Source organism: Pinus tabuliformis, chromosome 1_2 (genome assembly GCF_031772625.1).
Source record: "Pinus tabuliformis cultivar Carrire ecotype Pingquan chromosome 1_2, CPIR1, whole genome shotgun sequence".
NCBI lineage: Eukaryota > Viridiplantae > Streptophyta > Pinopsida > Pinales > Pinaceae > Pinus > Pinus tabuliformis.
In genome coordinates, this window is record NC_142298.1 from 695,680,820 (window position 1) to 695,699,092 (window position 18,273).

Here is an 18,273-nt window from a genome sequence, read left to right on the forward strand (position 1 = left end):
TGATATTAAAATTTTAGATGAAGATAAGTGCATCAGTTTATTGTGTTCTCTACCAAATTCATGGGATAGTCTGGTTATTGCAATAGGTAGCAATGAAATAGTCTCAACCTTGCTGACGGAGGAGATGAGATGGAAAAATATGGAGAGCTAGAATGGTGATGCCTTATCTGTACGAGGACGATCCCAGAACAGAAACAAAAATAAGTCATCGAGTGGGAGATCTAAATCTACAGGGAGATCTAAATCTCCAGGAAAACATGTAAAGGTGGTGTGCTGGAAATGTGGAAAGGAAGGCCACTTTAAAAGGGACTGTAAATCTAAAGCTCCTGACAAAGGAAAGGGATTTGATGAGGCTCCTTCTATAGAGGTGAAAACCACCTCAAATGAAGGTGGGGATGTGTACTTAGCTTCTTCAAGTACACATGTAGATCATGAGGCATGGTTGAATGACTCAGGTGCATCCTTTCACTTCACTTCCCATAGAGAGTGGTTCCGCGAGTATCAGAAATACAATGTTGGTGATGTAAAGTTGAAGTTGCAAGGTGGAAGGGTTAGAACACTTCTGGGTGTTCTGCATATTCCTGCATTAGCCAGAAATCTGATTTCTGTAAGCAAGTTGGATGATGCAAGTGGAAAAACAATGTTCGAAAAGGACACCTGCAAAATGGTTTGGGGAGCACTGGTATTGATGCGGGGAGTTCGAATTGGAACTCTATACAATTTGCAAGGTAGCACTGTTATTGATGGGTGCAACAGTTCCGTGGTTCTTCAAATTGGAGCAGAAAATCTAGTGGTCTCTGGAGAGAAGACCATGTTGTGGCATCAAAGGCTTGGACATATTAGAGAGAAGGGCCTTCGAATACTTCATGGTAAAGGTATGGTAGAAGGTATGAGTAATAGCTCTATGGATTTTGATTTTTGTGAAAATTGTGTATATGGGAAGTAGAATCAGGTGAGTTTCCCCTTTGATAGTAAGAGGGCGAAACAAATATTAGAGCTTGTGCACAATGATGTGTTTGGACCTGTGAAGGTTCCATCACTGGGTAAGTCTGTGTACTATGTATCATTTATAGATGATTTCTCAAGGAATACATGGATATATTTCCTTAAGAAGAAATCTAAGTCTTTGATAGGTTTAAAGAATTTAAGGCTCTAGTGGAAAACTAGATATAGAAGAAGATTAAGGTGCTGAGGACAGATAATGGTGGAGAGTTTTGCAGCAAGGAATTTGAAGAATTATGTAAGAAGTGTGGTATATCACGGCAGAAGACTACTCCATAGACACCTCAACAAAATGGATTTGCAGAAAGAATGAAAAAGACATTGATGGAAAAGGCAAAAAGCATGCTTAGTGGTGTCAGGTTAGGACAAGAATTCTGGGCAGAGGCAGTGGATACTGCATGTTACCTGGTCAACACGTCACCTTCGTCAGCATTGGAGGATAAGACTCCACAAGAGGTATGGACTGGTAAGAAACCCTCTCTTTCACATCTAAGGGTATTTGGATGTGATGCATATGTACATGTTCCAAAGGAGAAAAGAACGAAGTTGGATAGTAAATTTGAAAAGTGCATCTTTATTAGGTATAAGGATGGTTTAAAGGGTTATAAGCTTTGGAACCCAGTTGATGAGCCCCAATTTTTGGTACAATTTCGGCTCATTTGGCCTACTTGCTCTGCTCAAACCATTCATTTTTTATTGCTTATGCATTCATTTCTTGGTTTATTTGTGTTGTTTGTAGGAAGAAGGGTAGGCATTCTATCTACGTGACTAATGCATGATGCTTTCAGGTTTTTGGCATTAAAAAGGAGAAAAGACCACGAGAAAGGAGACAAAGAGACAATGAGGTGGCACTGCTGGTTTTTAGGAGAGGATGTCCACGGTCTTGGGGACCTTCCTCGTGATTCCCACCATAGCTCCGAGCTCCAATCCATCTCCCCACCGAGCTTAGAAGTAGCCAACTGTTCTACAGGAACAGCAGTTCTAACTATTCTACAGGAACAACAGTTATGACTGTCCTACAGGATCAGCAGTTTAAACTTCAGTTGGACAGCCGAGCTCCTAAAATCAAGGACACCTGTTGGATGATCATTTGGCATAAATACTGAGGCCGTAGCCTTGGATAGAAGCTTTTTGAACTTTTGTATTACTCTTGTAATTGGGAAGTATGAGCTACAACTCTGTTTTTGTTCCTTTTGTAAGCCATTTTGGCATGTCATCAGACTTTCGTTTATGAATAAAGGCAGGCAGATTTTGATCTCATTCTGAGTTTCTAAGGGAGCTATAGCTCTCAGGTTAGGGCCCAACCTGAGAGAAATAGATCTCCTCGGTGTTGTAATGTGTTTGCATTTCGTTCCAGCACTTTGAGTTTTTACTTTCACATGCAATTCGAATTTACAGTTTGTTAATTTAGTCTTTTTCATGAGCTTAGATAGGATTAGTTTATGGTGAATTTGTTTCAGTTGCTTAGATTCGATAGGAGGATAGTTATAAATTATTGGAGCTCCAGCAAAAGGTTGTTAAGGCTCACTGCCATCTCTGTTAGGGATTGGGGTGCAGTCCATAACCAACCACCAAAAATAAATGCAGTTCTTCTCATTTCCATGCAAGCTGCAACATAGACATTCTCGTTGAAGATCCATCCATGCACTGTTGAAATTGAACCATACTTCCACATTTCACTTCCATGCACGAGTTTCATTTCTTGGTTTTCCATTGTTGTTCATAGGTTTCATGGCACAGTTATCATAGGTTGATGAATTTCTCGTTTTTGGTGCATAAGTCATTTGTTTCATTTATGCTGCTCCTTATCATTCCACCTTCTTCTTCTTCTTCGTGATCTCTCCTCAATCCACCTACTCAGCCTCCGTCCAACTCATTTACCCTCCAACTCATCCATTATTCACTTAGCTCCATTTACTTCAACTTTCGTTGATCCCATCCTTCCAATCATCAAACCACTGCATGCACTCGTCCTTCCATCTGATTTATCTGCTCCTGAGCCATCACCAGCTCCATCTCCATCTCACCTATCCTCCCACACCACTCCAACACTTCACCATCTCCCAAAACTTCCACGGCCAAACATCTTGTAGAATTGCACAGACTTCCTATAGAAACCCCTGAGTTTCCTGTAGGATCCCCTGCAGACTTCCTGTAGAAACCTGCAAACTCGGTTGCTGAGCATCCGAATGTGGTAGGCTTCTGTGGACTGATGCTGGAGACCCTCTGGGACCTCCCTTAGCCATCCTGACCTTGCCCATGCTTTCCTTCCATTCCAACCGCTCCTACACAACCAAACCCTAATCAAAAGCATCATCACAATAAATCCAACCACTTAATGAAAAAATACAAAAACATGTCTTTTCAGATGCAAGTAGCTTAGATGCATGTATTTCAGTTCACTACAAGTAATGGCATTATTGGTAGTAGTTTCATTCATAGTTTTGCATTGTAAGGGTCTAGCTAGTTAAATTAGGGTTTACTAGGGTTTTCATGCTTTATTGGCTTTCAGTTTCTTTCTGCAACTAGATTAGTCTTCTTTCAGTTAGCTTTCGTCCATCACTCATAAAGCTTCTTCTGTGAGCCTATAGAAGTTGGCTTGAGCCCTAGCGAACTTGTTCCAGCTGACCAAGTGACAGCTGCGACAAGAGCTAGTACTTGTGCATACAGCACCGTCGCTTCCAAGTTTGTACGAACTACCGGGTTGATAAAATTAGAGATAGGGAGCCCCAGGAGTTGTAGCATTATTGCTACAATACTGGAACCCACCATCTTTTTGGCGCCGTTGCCGGGGAAGCGTCAGAGTATTAGTAATTGTTGCTTTTCTTCTACTTCCTTACTCTTGCCTTCTGCTAAGTAGTTTACTTCATTTCCATTCTGCAAAAGTAGCATAGACATTTCCTGCTTTCATAGATTAGCATTTCCTGCTTTCATAGATTAGCATTTCCTGCTTTCATAGATTAACATTTCCTTTCTGTAAGCGTAGACTAGCATCTCCATTCTTGCAATTTCCTTTGAGCAAAGTAGATTAGTTCTTTCCTGCTTTCAGTTTAATTTCGCATCTTTCATAGTTAGTTGTAGATCAATCTGTCTCAGTTTTGCAGGTACCAAAAGAAAAGCAAATCAAAAGCAATCAAAAGAAAAAGAAAGTCTTTTCCATTTCATGCCTCGTAGGAACCGAGATAGATCAGGTAAATTCCTACCAAACACCCCCACCACATCACTGAGTCACCCTTCTCTCTTCTTTGGTGACAGTGACCCAGAAGAACCTATAGGTGAACATCCTGAGATATCCAAAGACCCTATAGTAGAAGAAGAGTTAGAGACCACTCCATCTGAAGCTATGGCTGACAATAGAAGAGAAGATGAGAGAATAGAAGGTGCCTTCCCCATCCGAGAGACCAATGGAGAGATGAAAATGAAAAAAATTAGCCCCTCCGCCTTGTTAGCGCTTGAGATTTCACCCTAGGCTGAGGAAGGTAAACCTTCAAGGCTACATCAAACCATTTCACCTCGTAGCTAGCCCTACGAGGTATGAGAAGGCTCTCTCGGGTCAGATTCGGTAGATCTTTCAATAGGATTAGGCTGACCAATTAAGAATAAAGATTTTAGGCTAGTAAATTGATAAGGGGGGTTGATTTAATGATTTTTGGGGTTTTTTAATGGAATGACGGGGCTTTTCTGGGCTGCATGGGCAAAATCACAGCTTGAAACAGAGAAATATAATGACTACACAGGTTATTCAACTGAGGCAAGGTAGGCATGCAATTTAACACCAAATCTGGTTTCAAATGGGATGGCAAGACCGGTGAGGAGCTAAGGAGGGCAAATAATACTTCGAATCCTCCTTAAACAGAAGAAAACATTGAATTGAACAAACTTATAGGAGGAGCATATAATACTATGAATTCCTACCTAATCACTTCATTTGCTCAAATAGATATGATCATGAGGTGAATGAAACATAACAGTTTACATATGAGACAAAGGGAAAAACTTATGCTAAATCAACATACCACATGAATCTCAGCAAACAGAGCTGTGAAATTCCATTAAATTCTCTGTCATAAAACTGTACAATAAAAAGCTCTCTGCTTCTCCAGCAGCTCCCAGCGCTTCAGAAAAACTCCCCTCTCTCTCTCTTTCTTACAAATAAATTTTTTAATACAATAAATACAACTGCTGCCCAAAACAGGGGCGCTGTTTTAACTAACATCACAAAAATATGAAACAAAATACAGCTGGGGGAAAACAAGTCGACCCCAAGACCAGGAATTTGTTTTTATCCTTATTTAACAAAATAAACTAAAACAAAACAATCAGCGCTCTTTCTACTTGATAACTGATGAAGTAGCATTTACAGGTGTCAATCCTGACTGAAGACAAGCATAGGCAATCGCTCCTCGTTCTCTGCCACTTTGCATATGCTGGAAATTACAACTGCTCCCGAATTTCTGGAAATACATTGGCGATTTTAATAAAACAAACTTTAAACTAACATTCTGTTGATGATTTGGCTAATTATGAGGCAAAACTGGAGCGCAGATCTCCATAGGACCAAGATTGGAATCAAATCGCATTCTCTGGCTGTAATGGATAATCTTCACTTTAGTTTGGTTTGCCACGTTGCATAACCTTCAAGCTAGTAGTCCACCGATTCAGCTGATAATGACAACAATCGCTGGCAGTCCCACAAAATCTCCAAAAGATTAATTGCTGGCGGAAATCATGGAACAACATCCTGTATGGGGTAATGAGGCCAGTCACACGATTTCGGTGGAGCTAAGATGTCGCTACAAATCGTTATCAAAAATAAAGGCAAAGCCCAATTACCGCCGTGGCAAACCAAATACCCAATCATTACCATGTTTTTCTTTTTAATGATACTGCAGCTTTTATATCAGCAACACGGAAACATCAAACAACAGCTGCTATGACAAGGAAAAATCCACCAGTCATAGACCACATCTCTACCATGAATGGTTGCAGAAAAGCCCAAGTGTCACTGGAATTTTTCTCTCACAGCGGAGCCACCACAGCAAGGCCAACTTCTATGTAAGGTTGCGTGAAGTCCACAAACCTTGACCGATGTGTCACAATCGTAATGTCCCCAACTACTGCATCAAATTTCTTTAAGGCAACCTGTTGCACAAGCTCGTCGTAATTGGGATTTTTATGGCCATTTCCAAAAGCTACAATCGTGTAGGGAAGAGCATAATATAATAAGCTCGCTGCAGCAATAAATACATTAATGCAGAAGCCATCGAACACGTTGTTATCTTCTACTTTCACAAACTCTTGAAATCCAACCTTTCTGGGCACACCTATGACAAGATTTTTACCATTGTTTGGGAGGGTCCATCCTCGTGGCACAAGTTTGTTTTCACCCGGCCATATTACATCATACAGTTTCTGACCTACACTATGTATGGCGTGTGAGTTGGAACCCTTTATTACTGGAGGCGTAACAGATAGACCTGATTTATTTACCCAATAACCCACCTTGCGATACCCTGTTCCAACAATATTGATGATCTCAAAACTAGAACCATTTAAGTCCCCTCTGTTATCACACTCACTGGACCGGTTAATTCTGTAAAATTAGTTTGTGACACTATCTTCAGCAGTTTTGGACCTTCGTCAAAGGCCTTGAGTTTTGCTAGCTCTGTTTTGTTTCCACTTGCATTGGATACCTGAGGATACTCTGTAAAAGACACAATTCCCCCTTCACTTATGAAAGTATGTAAAGAGTGAGCAATTGCCCAGACAGCATCGTAAGCATAGTATCCAAATGCATTTAAGCGAGCATCAACACTCCCAGCTTTATGTAGATTGTTCCATCTAATAGTGAAATCATGCTCCTTATCTGAAACTGGAATATGCCGACGTAAACTGATGACTCCTTGGAGTGAGTTCATGGTATCATAATCAAGAATGCTAGAATCCAAAGCAGAAAACAGCCAATCTGTAGCTATCCAAACATAGCCACTGTTCAACATTCCAAGGTACAGTGCTTCAGAGAAAAGATTCAGAGCTGCATCAGGATTCATATGTACCACAAAGATTCGTGACTCCATCAATGCTAACTGTACCAAGACACTACCGATGTCACTTTCACTGGCTCCAGAGGCAACGCTTCTTTACGATAAATTTTAGATCTTACATCTCTAGGTGCATCACTGAGGGCCGATATTCCATTTCTCCCATAGTCATCATCTATATACACAGCGACAACATTCCTCCACTCATAAGAGCCAATCACGGCAGCAACTGCTGCCATTTCATAGAAATCACTGTGTGCTATGCGAAAAAATAAAAATAAAATAAGGGTATTGATATGAGGCGAGAGTTGGGTCTATTGCTCCAAATGACAGAGTTGATATGTGGAGTTCACTTGTTACATACGAAATGACATGAGCAAGAACAAAGTACTGTGGCCCTAGTATTGCCACATTGTTCCATTTTATTGTCTCCATAAACTATCCAAGCAAGATTACGAAGACCATAACGCCTCATTGTCTCTATTTGCAAGTGTTGCATCTTTATAACCATCCGTGTACCATCTTTCAAAATACCATCATGAACTTGTGCAATTGATACTGCTGCAATTGGTATTTTCTCCACATAACTCTTTGCCTCTGATTGCTAATGATATTTCTGAATTGTGCTTGTGCAGATAGGAGCTTTGAAGTCGCTGCGGCCTTTTGAAGAGCTGGAGCATATTACATAATTTAAACAATACATTATGATTTCTTCTTCAAAACAGGGTTTTGAAGAAGAATCAATCTCTGACGTGAGACGGAGTCTAACACGCCTTACCTCACTTCCATGGGCTGACCACTGAAGATCCAGATACCTTCCTGTTTGAGTTTGTTGTCCTTTGTAGAACCTATGACTATACTGAAGATGAGCAAAAGTTGAAACTTTTCCCTTCCACTCTTAAGGATGCAGCACTACGCTGGTTCATGGGCTTACCTGGGAATAGTATCACCACTTGGGCTCATATGCAGCAAGCTTTCAACACCAAGTACCGGGATTACTGTAGGTCCAAGGAAACAAAGGGGGAAATCTTTCGGATGTCCATGGGAAATGATGAGTCCTTAGAGGATTATGAGGAGAGGTTCCAACTAAGCTATAAGCGGGCCAGGTGCACACTTGACCCTGAATCCCTCAAGTTGGTCTTGCTCCGAGGAGTCCCTGAAGACCTCTTAGATACCCTTCACATGTTAGCTGGGGGGGACATTTACTAATTTCCTTATGAGGACATCAAGACTGTGTTTAGAAACCACTCCAGGGCAGCTCGGAAACGAGGTAGAGGAAACCACCTCTCAACTAGTGTCCCCTTCTCTAAACATGAGCTTGCAAATCAATTAGAAGATCTTAAGAGTGAGGTGAGACAAACCATTGCCATGCAGCTTGACACATTCAGGATTCAACAAAAGAAAGAAGAGGCTGAGAGAGCCTTGGCTGTCTTCTGCCCTAGGTGCACAAGGAGGCACCCTAAGAACGAATGTCCATTGCATTCGGTTGAAGTGTGTTTCGTTTGTGAGGAGGACCATCCCACAAATCAGTGTCCAACCTTACCTGGGTTTAAAGCCATGTACCAAGGGACAGAAGCTCCCACAGAGCCTCTCTATTACCTCAACCAAAGGAGGCCTCAGGGATCTAGACCTTATCAGCAGGGGATGCAAGGGGCATCTCAAGCTTATTACAGCCCCAACCAATCGACTCCTATGCCTTCCTGGGGTCCCCCTGCTCATCCTTCATGGTCCATGCCTCCTCCATGGTCTTATCCACCTCAGTACCCCACTCAACCTACTTCTCATTCATATCACTCACATACCCAGCCACAGCCTCAATGGAATGCACCTCAGTCGGGGTGGAGGCCCCAATACAACACTCCTCCTGCCATCTTGCCTCCACCACCAGTTCAACCTCAGCCATTACCTCCTGCTCCTCCAAGGCAACCTCAAATGCCTGCTCAACCGAACCCGAACCCCAACAATAGACAGGCCCAGCAGGTATACACTGGGGAAACCTCATGCCCTACCTATGCTGTGGAGATCCAGGAGATCAATCTTCGATCTGGAAAGACTCTACCAGATCGCCAACCTCCTCCTCCAGAGGATGAGGAAGATAAACAGGAAAGTGAACCAAAGGCTATTCCACCCTTTCCTGAGAGACTAACAGCCACCACACAACCCAACCCAGAGGAGGATGAGCTTCTGGGTGAGCTCAAGCAGTTGTGTGTAAAGATACCACTTCTCCAAGCCATCAAGGATATGCCAATATATAACAAGCTGGTTAAGGAGAAGTGTTTCAAACACCCAGGCAGACGGAAGAAATATGCCTCAACTATCAATGTCATAGGACAACTGTCTGACCTTATGTTAGGACAAGTCATCTGCCCAAAGTACCTAGATCCTGGAAGTCCTGTAGTAGATGTTCACATTAATGGCACCATTATACCTCACACCTTGATTGATCTGGGGGCTGCCATCAATGTGATGACCAGGGATACCATGCTTAAGCTTAATCTTCAGGGTTCCTTGAGGAAGACCTCGACAGTACTGCAATTAGCAGATCGCTCCACCGTGACTCCCGAAGGGATTGTGGAGGATGTCTTGGTCTCCATTGACTCTTGGGAATACCCTGCAGACTTCCTGGTTCTGCAACCAAAGGCCAAGCTTACTGGATATCCTCTCATTTTGGGAAAGCCTTGGTTAGCTACTGCAGATGCTTACATCAGTTGTCGTGCGGGAAACATGACCATCAAAAATGGTCCCATGTCCAAGCAGCTAGTCCTATACCCTCCTGCCCAACCCTCCTTAGAGCATGACTTACCACTCTGGTTGGAAGAAGGAGAGGAAGACGAGGTGTACTCAGCACCTCTGTGCACCTTAGATACCACTAGAAGAGACCCCCCAACCGAGGATGACTTGATCGAGACTTTGATCCAGAATCCACCTTCCAGTGCATTACCCTTAGAGAAATTGGTGGAGGATGCCCAAGCTAGCACCCTAGTGGATCTTTGTACAACCAACCCTGTTACTCCCAGAGTCAAGAATGTGGAGTTCGGCCTTGAGAAAGCATTGAAGATCAGCTCCTCCCTATCTCCTTCCTAGGAAAAGGAGCTGTGTAGTTTGTTGGCCAACCACCTAGATGCTTTTGCTTGGAGCTATAAGGAGATGAAAGGAGTCCATCCTTCGGTCTGTACCCATCATATATACATCAAAGAGGATTGTAAACCGGTTAGGCAACCTCAGAGGAGAATGAATCCAGCCCTTAAGGACATTGTCAAGGAAGAATTGCAAAAACTGTTAGATGCCGGATTCATCTACACCATCTCAGATAGTGAATGGGTGTCCCCTCTAGTGTTGGTTTCCAAGAAAAATGGGAAATGGAGGATCTATGTGGACTACCGAGAACTGAACAAAGCTACCAAAAAGGACCATTTCCCTCTACCTTTCATAGATCAAGTGTTGGATGGACTGGCAGGAAAGAAATTCTTCTCTTTCCTGGATGGGTTTAGCGGGTACAACCAAATCCAAATCAGCCCGGAAGACCAAGATAAGACCACCTTCACTTGTCCTTGGGGTACCTTTGCCTATCGAGTCCTTCCCTTTGGGCTATGCAATGCTCCTGCTACCTTTCAGAGAGCTGTTCTGAGCATCTTCTCGGAGCTGGTCCATGATGTAGTAGAAATCTATATGGATGACTTTACTCTCTATGGGGCCAACTTCCAGGAAGCATTGTCCAACTTGGGAAAAGTCCTAACCAAATGCACCGAGATGAACTTGTCCCTTAGTCCTGAAAAATGTGAATTCCTAATGACTGAAGGGACCGTGCTAGGCCATACCATTTCTTGCCAAGGATTGCAGGTGGATCCTAACAAAATTGCTCTCATCAAGAGGGTTCCACCTCCTCAAAAGGTCAGGGATGTCCGGAGTTTCTTGGGATTAGCAGGATACTACCGGAGATTCATTAAATATTTCAGCAAGCTAGCCTCGCCATTGTTTGGCCTGTTGGCAAAAGATGTGGAGTTTAATTGGACTGACGATTGTCAGAGGGCTTTAAATGAATTGAAGGACAAGTTGGTGTCAGCCCCAATCCTGAGAGGTCCAAACTGGGCCCTACCTTTCCACATCCACACTGATGCCTCGAACAAAGCCATAGGTGCAGCATTAGGACAAGTTGAGCAAAAACTTCCATATTCCATTTACTTTGTTAGCAAAAACTTGTCCAAAGCTGAGTTGAATTACACTGTAACCGAGAAAGAATTCTTGGCTGTGGTCCATGCATTGAACAAGTTTCGACATTATATTACTGGTTACCAGACCTTTGTACATATTGACCATGCTGCTATTAGATATTTAATGAATAAACCAGATGTGAATGCTCATATTATTAGATGGTTACTTTTATTGCAGCAGTTTGATTTGACCATTGTTGACAAACCAGGTAGAGAAAATGTTGTTGCTGACTTTTTATCTAGATTGGATTTGTCTGCAGATGAGGATGGAACAGTGGATGACCAGATGCCTGATGAACATCTGTTTGCTATTTCAGTACTCTCTCCATGGTTTGCTGATATAGCAAACTATCTTGTTTCAGCACAGTTCCCTCCACACCTATCTTCCAAAGAGCAGAGCAGAATCATCAGAAAAAGTGCCTCATTTACTTGGATCGGGGGCAATCTGTTCAAGCTTGGCCCCGATCAGATCTTAAGGCGTTGTGTAAGGGAGGAGGAAGTCTTTGATATCCTCCTCACTTGTCATGATGGGCCTTGTGGAGGACATTTTGCAGCAAAGAGAACTGCCTTCAAAATCCTGCAGGCAGGCTACTATTGGCCCACACTTCATCAAGATGTCAGAAGATATGTCAGTCAGTGTGACCAATGCCAAAGAATGGGGAAACCGACCCAAAGGGATGAGATGCCTCTCCAACCTCAAGTGACTCTTGAGCCATTTGAGAAGTGGGGCATGGACTTTGTGGGCCCAATCAACCCCTCTTCGAGGCAAAGGACTTACATCATTGTGTGTACTGATTATTTGACAAAGTGGGCAGAGACCAAAGCAATCAAAGCAGCAATAGAAGAAAAGGTGGCCGAGTTCCTAAGAGAGAACATCTTCTATAAGTTTGGCTATCCAAGAGAGCTGGTCACCGATCAAGGGAGCCAGTTCACCTCCAACCTGGTTGAAGATCTCCTAGCTCATCACAAGATCAAGCATAGGACTTCCACCCCTTATCACCCTCAAGCAAATGGGCAGGTGGAAGTCACCAATAGAGCATTAGAAGGGATCTTGACTAAAGTGGTGAGCAGCAGCAGAAAGGACTGGGCAGATCGCCTGGTTGAAGCCACATGGGCTTACAACACCACTTGGAAGACCACCACTGGCTTCACACTGTATGAGCTGGTCTATGGGAAGAGAGCTTTGTTGTCCATTGAGTTTGAATACAACACTTTGAGGATGGCAGCTCAGCTGGATCTAGATCTCAGCCATGCACAACAAGAAAGGCTGCTGCAGCTGAATGGCCTGGATGAGCACCGAATGCAGGCCCTCCTTCACTCAGAAGTGGTTCAACTTCAGAGAAAGGTGTGGCATGACCAACATCTCCATGACAAGCAATTTCATCCGGGAGATTGGGCTTTGTTGTATGACTCAAGATACAAAGATTTCAAGGGGAAGCTGAGAACCAGATGGCTAGGGCCATATGCAGTGGAGAAATGCCATGACAATGGATCTGTCCTCATTCGAACCATTGATGAGGAATCCATTCCCATGCTTGTCAATGGGCATCGTTTGAAGATCTACAGGAGACCTCTCTCAAGACAAGAGTTCATCAAAACTATGGAGAAATCTGTATTGGTCATAGAGAAGGGTTCTGCCTCTGCTTTTGGCATACCCTGAAAAAAAATGGAAAAAAAAAAAAAAAAAAAAAAAAAAAAAAGAGAAAAAAAATAAATAAAGATCCTTGGGTGAAAACCTCTCTGAGGCGCCCAAGGCAGGTGGGAGGGGTGAAAACCTCTCTGAGGCGCTCAGGGCAGATGGCACGAGTGAAAACCTCCTTGAGGCGCCCCTGTTATCTTTCAAAAAAAAAAAAAAAAAAAAAGAAAAAAAAAACACACACAATAAGCAAAATATGGTAAAATTGCATGCAGGTTGCAGATGCTCTATGGAGAAGAGGAAGCCCTTCAACTCACAGCCAAGGGTCCTTATCATGCTGTCAAGGAACCTCACCAGCACCTCCTCCAAGAGTACCCATGTTTTTTTCAAGGTATGTGCAATTTTATCATGGTTTGAATCTTCTACAGGAAGATGCTGTCTTTCTACAGGAAGATGCAGTCTTTCTACAGGAAGGCGCGGATTTTCTACAGGAAAGTACAGACTTTCTACAGGAAGGCCGAAATTTCCACAGGAAGCTCTGTGTTCTACAGGAAACTTCCTGTAGGAGTTTTGGACGGCCAGAATTCATCTTAAAAGAATATTTAGCGACTATGGATTGGTATGGATGCATGCAAGCCTCTGTTGGCACCCTTGCACATTGCTGTCACCTTGCTCCACCATCCTTGTCGACATGCGACCAAGTCCCTGCACAAACAAAGAAGATCGATGAGTTCTCGCGGGAAAGCCATTTTCAAAGTTAAACAAATGCTGGATCTCATACCGCAGGCATCAAGAGCTCCGGGAACGTGATTGAAACGCCAGAACCTCCGTCGTGCAGCATGCACCCAAGGAGAAAGGACTGTTACGAGACACCTCGCGGGAATCCTGTAACAGTTCAACCTGCTCGAGTGGATACCATTCACAGCACCGCTATCTGAAATGAAACGCAGGCGCATGCAAGCAAAAACATCCACTCCATCGTTGGCAGCCTGTAACCACGAGCCTCCGGGTCTGTGTAAGTCGCATGCAGCAGGTAGATCCACGCGCCATCGTCCAAGAACTGGAAAAATCGTGTGCAGCCACGCAGGTAAGTGTCTCAACCCTTCCTTCCATCAAATCTCATGAATCTTACTTTGAAATTGTTTGCAAAGCGTAAAATTGAATGGTTGAGCGGCCGTATGGCCAGTCGACTGGCCACGTCGGCTAGTTAAAGTATAATTGGATGTTTGGGTGGCGACCACGACAAGGAGAATGAATGGCACGCACGTGAGAACACTCTCGTCAGAGCATGAGTTAACAGGAAGAGGCGGCGGCAAATCTGTGGGAATGGATGCGGCAGCAAGTGAATACGCAGGCGGATGATGGATGACGTCGCCCAACGGTCCGGCGGGGACAGCTCATCCCCCGCGCCACAGATTGCGCCGATTCAAAATCTAATCAGCTAGATCATGCGCATGCATTTATCATCCAACACTTCAAACTCGGGTGGCTATTCTGATCTCCTCTGCACTTTGATACGCCAAGCTGTTGGCTACCAGAACGCCGGTAAAGCACACCTCGAGCGCGGGCCAACTACAGTCCTCCCCGAGAATTGCGCACTACTTCTACAGGAACGCAGTTCTACAGGAACGCAGTCTACAGGAACGCAGTTCTACAGGAACGCAGTCTACAGGAACACAGTCTTCTACAGGGAAGCGGGTGCCTCACGAAAAAGGTGGCCAATTAAAGAGGTAACCCTAAACTCTTCATGCAACTGGTTAGTAAAAGTGGCAAGACCATCGTCCACAGTCGGGTCATAAAGATATTGGTGGAATTGTTGTTTGTTGTACCTATGCTGTCGTTCTACAGGATGTCAGTTTAGGTAGACTGTGTTGAAATTTTGTGGATTATATGCATGCTGTCTTAATAGACCAAATCTCTGTTGCATTTGCCACCTTTAATTAAAACGACCGTGTTCATTATGCCGGGTGGGTTTATAAGACGGGAACCCACTGATTCAACTAAACTAAGGAGAAACCCGGCAGTGGTAGAGCTCTTCACCAGAGCACAATGGATGCCTTTTTGTGATAAGCTGCAGGGCTACGATGATGAAGTGGCCGAAGAATTCTTGCAGGCTCTGAAGCCTAAATCTCAGACACTGGCCACAGTGAACTTCAGAGGTCTAAGCCTCAAGCTCACCCCAGAACATATCAGTCGGACCACAGAACTTCCTATGGGTCTGTCGTGCGATAAAGAGGAGAGAAAGCTGATTCAGCAGGCAAAGAAAGAATTCTTTCCACCTGAGGAAGAATTCTCGGAGGACAAAAATGGGGTGCAAAGAACGAGCCTGTTGCCACCTTGGAATGAAGTCAGTTTGAAAATCATGAAATATATTACTTGTGAAGGTCGTTTCAGCATCGTGTATGCATATCACTTTCGGCTGCTCACTGAATTGAGGCACTGAATTGACCTTCCTGTAGAACAAAAACTGAGCATCCCTTATTACCTCCTGCAGTCTCTAATGGAGTGTGCTACAAAGCTGAAAGAGGGAATACCAGATCAGATAGCCCACCATGGGTTGATCAAGCTTCTTGTGGAGGATGCATTGCATTCATATAAGGTTCCCCTCTCATGGGAATCCTTCCGGAATTTGACAAAAGATGGGGACATTAAAATGTTGATCGAAGAAACGGGTTCCTCCAGCAGTGAGGAACAAGAAGCAGTGGCCGAGGAACAGAGAGAAGAAGGCCAAGAGACCCCGACAACAGCACAGAGGAAAGAACAAAGGAAGAAGCATGAAGAAAAGGAGGACAAAGAAAAAGGTGGCACACCAATCCTGTCAGCAAGGGAAAAGAGGATGAAGAGCAGAATGGACAAAGCTGAAGTGGTCCACGTCAGCCCAAGTACCTCAACAGCACTTGCAACCAAAGCAAAAAGCAAAACTCAGGCAGGCAAGCAAGCAGAGGTGGAGACACCTGTGTCTACAGGAAAGCAAAAACAGGCTTCTACAGGAAGCCCGAAAACACAAACAAAGGCTTCTACAGGAAGCCCGAAAACCATTGAGAAAAAGGCTTCTACAGGAAGCCCAAAAACAAAAACAAAGGCTTCTACAGGAAGCCCGAAGATCATTGAGAAGCAGGCTTCTACAGGAAGCCCAAAAGCAAAGACCAAGGCTTCTACAGGAAGCCCGAAAATCGTTGGAGAACAGACTTCTACAAGAAGCCCAAAAACGGAGACAAAGGCTTCTACAGGAAGCCCGAAATTGCAAAAATAGGCTTCTACAGGAAGCCCGAAGACAGAGACAAGGGCTTCTACAGGAAGCCCGAAATTGGAAAAAGGGGCTTCTACCAGAAGCCCGAAAGTCATTGAGAAACAGCCTCCTACAGGAAATCTGAAGACCGAGAGAGGGCCGTCTACAGGAAGCCCGGGAGTGGCTAAAGCCGGGTCTTCCACAGGAAGCCCGAAAGTGGGAAAGAAAGAATCTTCTACAGGAGGCCTGGAAGTGGGAAAAGCAGGGTCTTCTACAGGAAGCCCGAAATCTGAAAAGGAGGGGCCCTCTACAAGGAGCTCTGAGAGAGCAAAACGCAAGAAAGAGAACGCTGGTATTCTAGAAAAGGAGGCAGCAGCGGCGCTGGCCGCCCTCAGTACACCTCCAAAACCGAAGGAGAAAAGGGAGAGGGAGACCCCTCTACCATCTGAAGCCAGGAGAAGCGAGAGGATGACCACGGGCAAGCCACAGCCTCCACCCAGCAGCCAAATCATTTTAGGGGATGTCCCTACTTCACCCAGTGCAAGAACCCCCTCTAAATCATCAGCCACCCCCGAGAAGGGGAGCCCAAAAATAACTTCCTGGACACGAAAAATAGGCTAGTCGCCTTCCGAAGCCCGACTCAAGGAAATAGGAAAGGGGGAAGAAGCATCACCTTCGTCACCACCAGGGGCAGCAAAAGCAGGGCCGCCAAAAATGGGAAAGGAAGAAGCGCCACCCTCGGTAGAAAAGGCAAGGCCACCAAAAACAGGGAAGGAAAAGCATGCTCCGGGCTCTAGTTCTCGGCCAAAGACGAGGAGCCAGGGCAAAGTTGCTCAAGGATGAGCAAATAGTTTAGCTGGGGGTGATGATGAGCCCCAATTTTTGGTACAATTTGGGCTCATTTGGCCTACTTGCTCTGCTCAAACCATTCATTTTTTATTGCTTATGGATTCATTTCTTGGTTTATTCGTGTTGTTTGTAGGAAGAAGGGTAGGCATTCTATCTACGTGACTAATGCATGATGCTTTCAGGTTTTTGGCATTAAAAGGGAGAAAAGACCACGAGAAAGGAGACAAGGAGACAATGAGGTGGCACTGCTGGTTTTTAGGAGAGGATTTCCACGGTCTTGGGGACCTTCCTCGTGATTCCCACCATAGCTCCGAGCTCCAATCCATCTCCCCACCGAGCTTAGAAGCAACCAACTGTTCTACAGGAACAACAGTTCTAACTGTTCTACAGGAACAACAGTTATGACTGTCCTACAGGATCAGCAGTTTAAACTTCAGTTGGACAACCGAGCTCCTAAAATCAAGGACACCTGTTGGATGATCATTTGGCATAAATACTGAGGCCGTAGCCTTGGATAGAAGCTTTTTGAACTTTTGTATTACTCTTTTAATTTGGAAGTACGAGCTACAGCTCTGTTTTTGTTCCTTTTGTAAGCCATTTTGGCATGTCATCAGACTTTCGTTTATGAATAAAGGCAGGCAGATTTTGATCTCATTCGGAGTTTCTAAGGGAGCTATAGCTCTCAGGTTAGGGCCCAACCTGAGAGCAATAGATCTCCTTGGTGTTGTAATGTGTTTGCATTTCGTTCCAGCACTTTGAGTTTTTACTTTCACATGCAATTCGAATTTACAGTTTGTTAATTTAGTCTTTTTCATGAGCTTAGATAGGATTAGTTTATGGTGAATTTGTTTCAGTTGCTTAGATTCGATAGGAGGATAGTTATAAATTATTGGAGCTCCAGCAAAAGGTTGTTAAGGCTCACTGCCATCTCTGTTAGGGATTGGGGTGCAGTCCATAACCAACCACCAAAAAGAAACGCAGTTCTTCTCATTTCCATGCAAGCTGCAACATAGACATTCTCGTTGAAGATCCATCCATGCACTGTTGACATTGAACCATACTTCCACATTTCACTTCCATGCACGAGTTTCATTTCTTGGTTTTCCATTGCTGTTCATAGGTTTCATGGCACAGTTATCATAGGTTGATGAATTTCTAGTTTTTGGTGCATAAGTCATTTGTTTCATTTATGCTGCTCCTTATCATTCCACCTTCTTCTTCTTCTTCGTGATCTCTCCTCAATCCACCTACTCAGCCTCTGTCCAACTCATTTACCCTCCAACTCATCCATTATTCACTTAGCTC

At 44.1% G+C, this 18,273-nt stretch overlaps 1 pseudogene; it reads right to left on the reverse strand.

Annotated features, from left to right (window-relative positions):
- Positions 1 to 5,919: 5,919 nt before the first annotated feature.
- Positions 5,920 to 7,478, reverse strand: LOC149207651 (glutamate receptor 3.5 pseudogene; annotated as a pseudogene).
- Between the last annotated feature and the right edge of the window lie 10,795 nt (positions 7,479 to 18,273).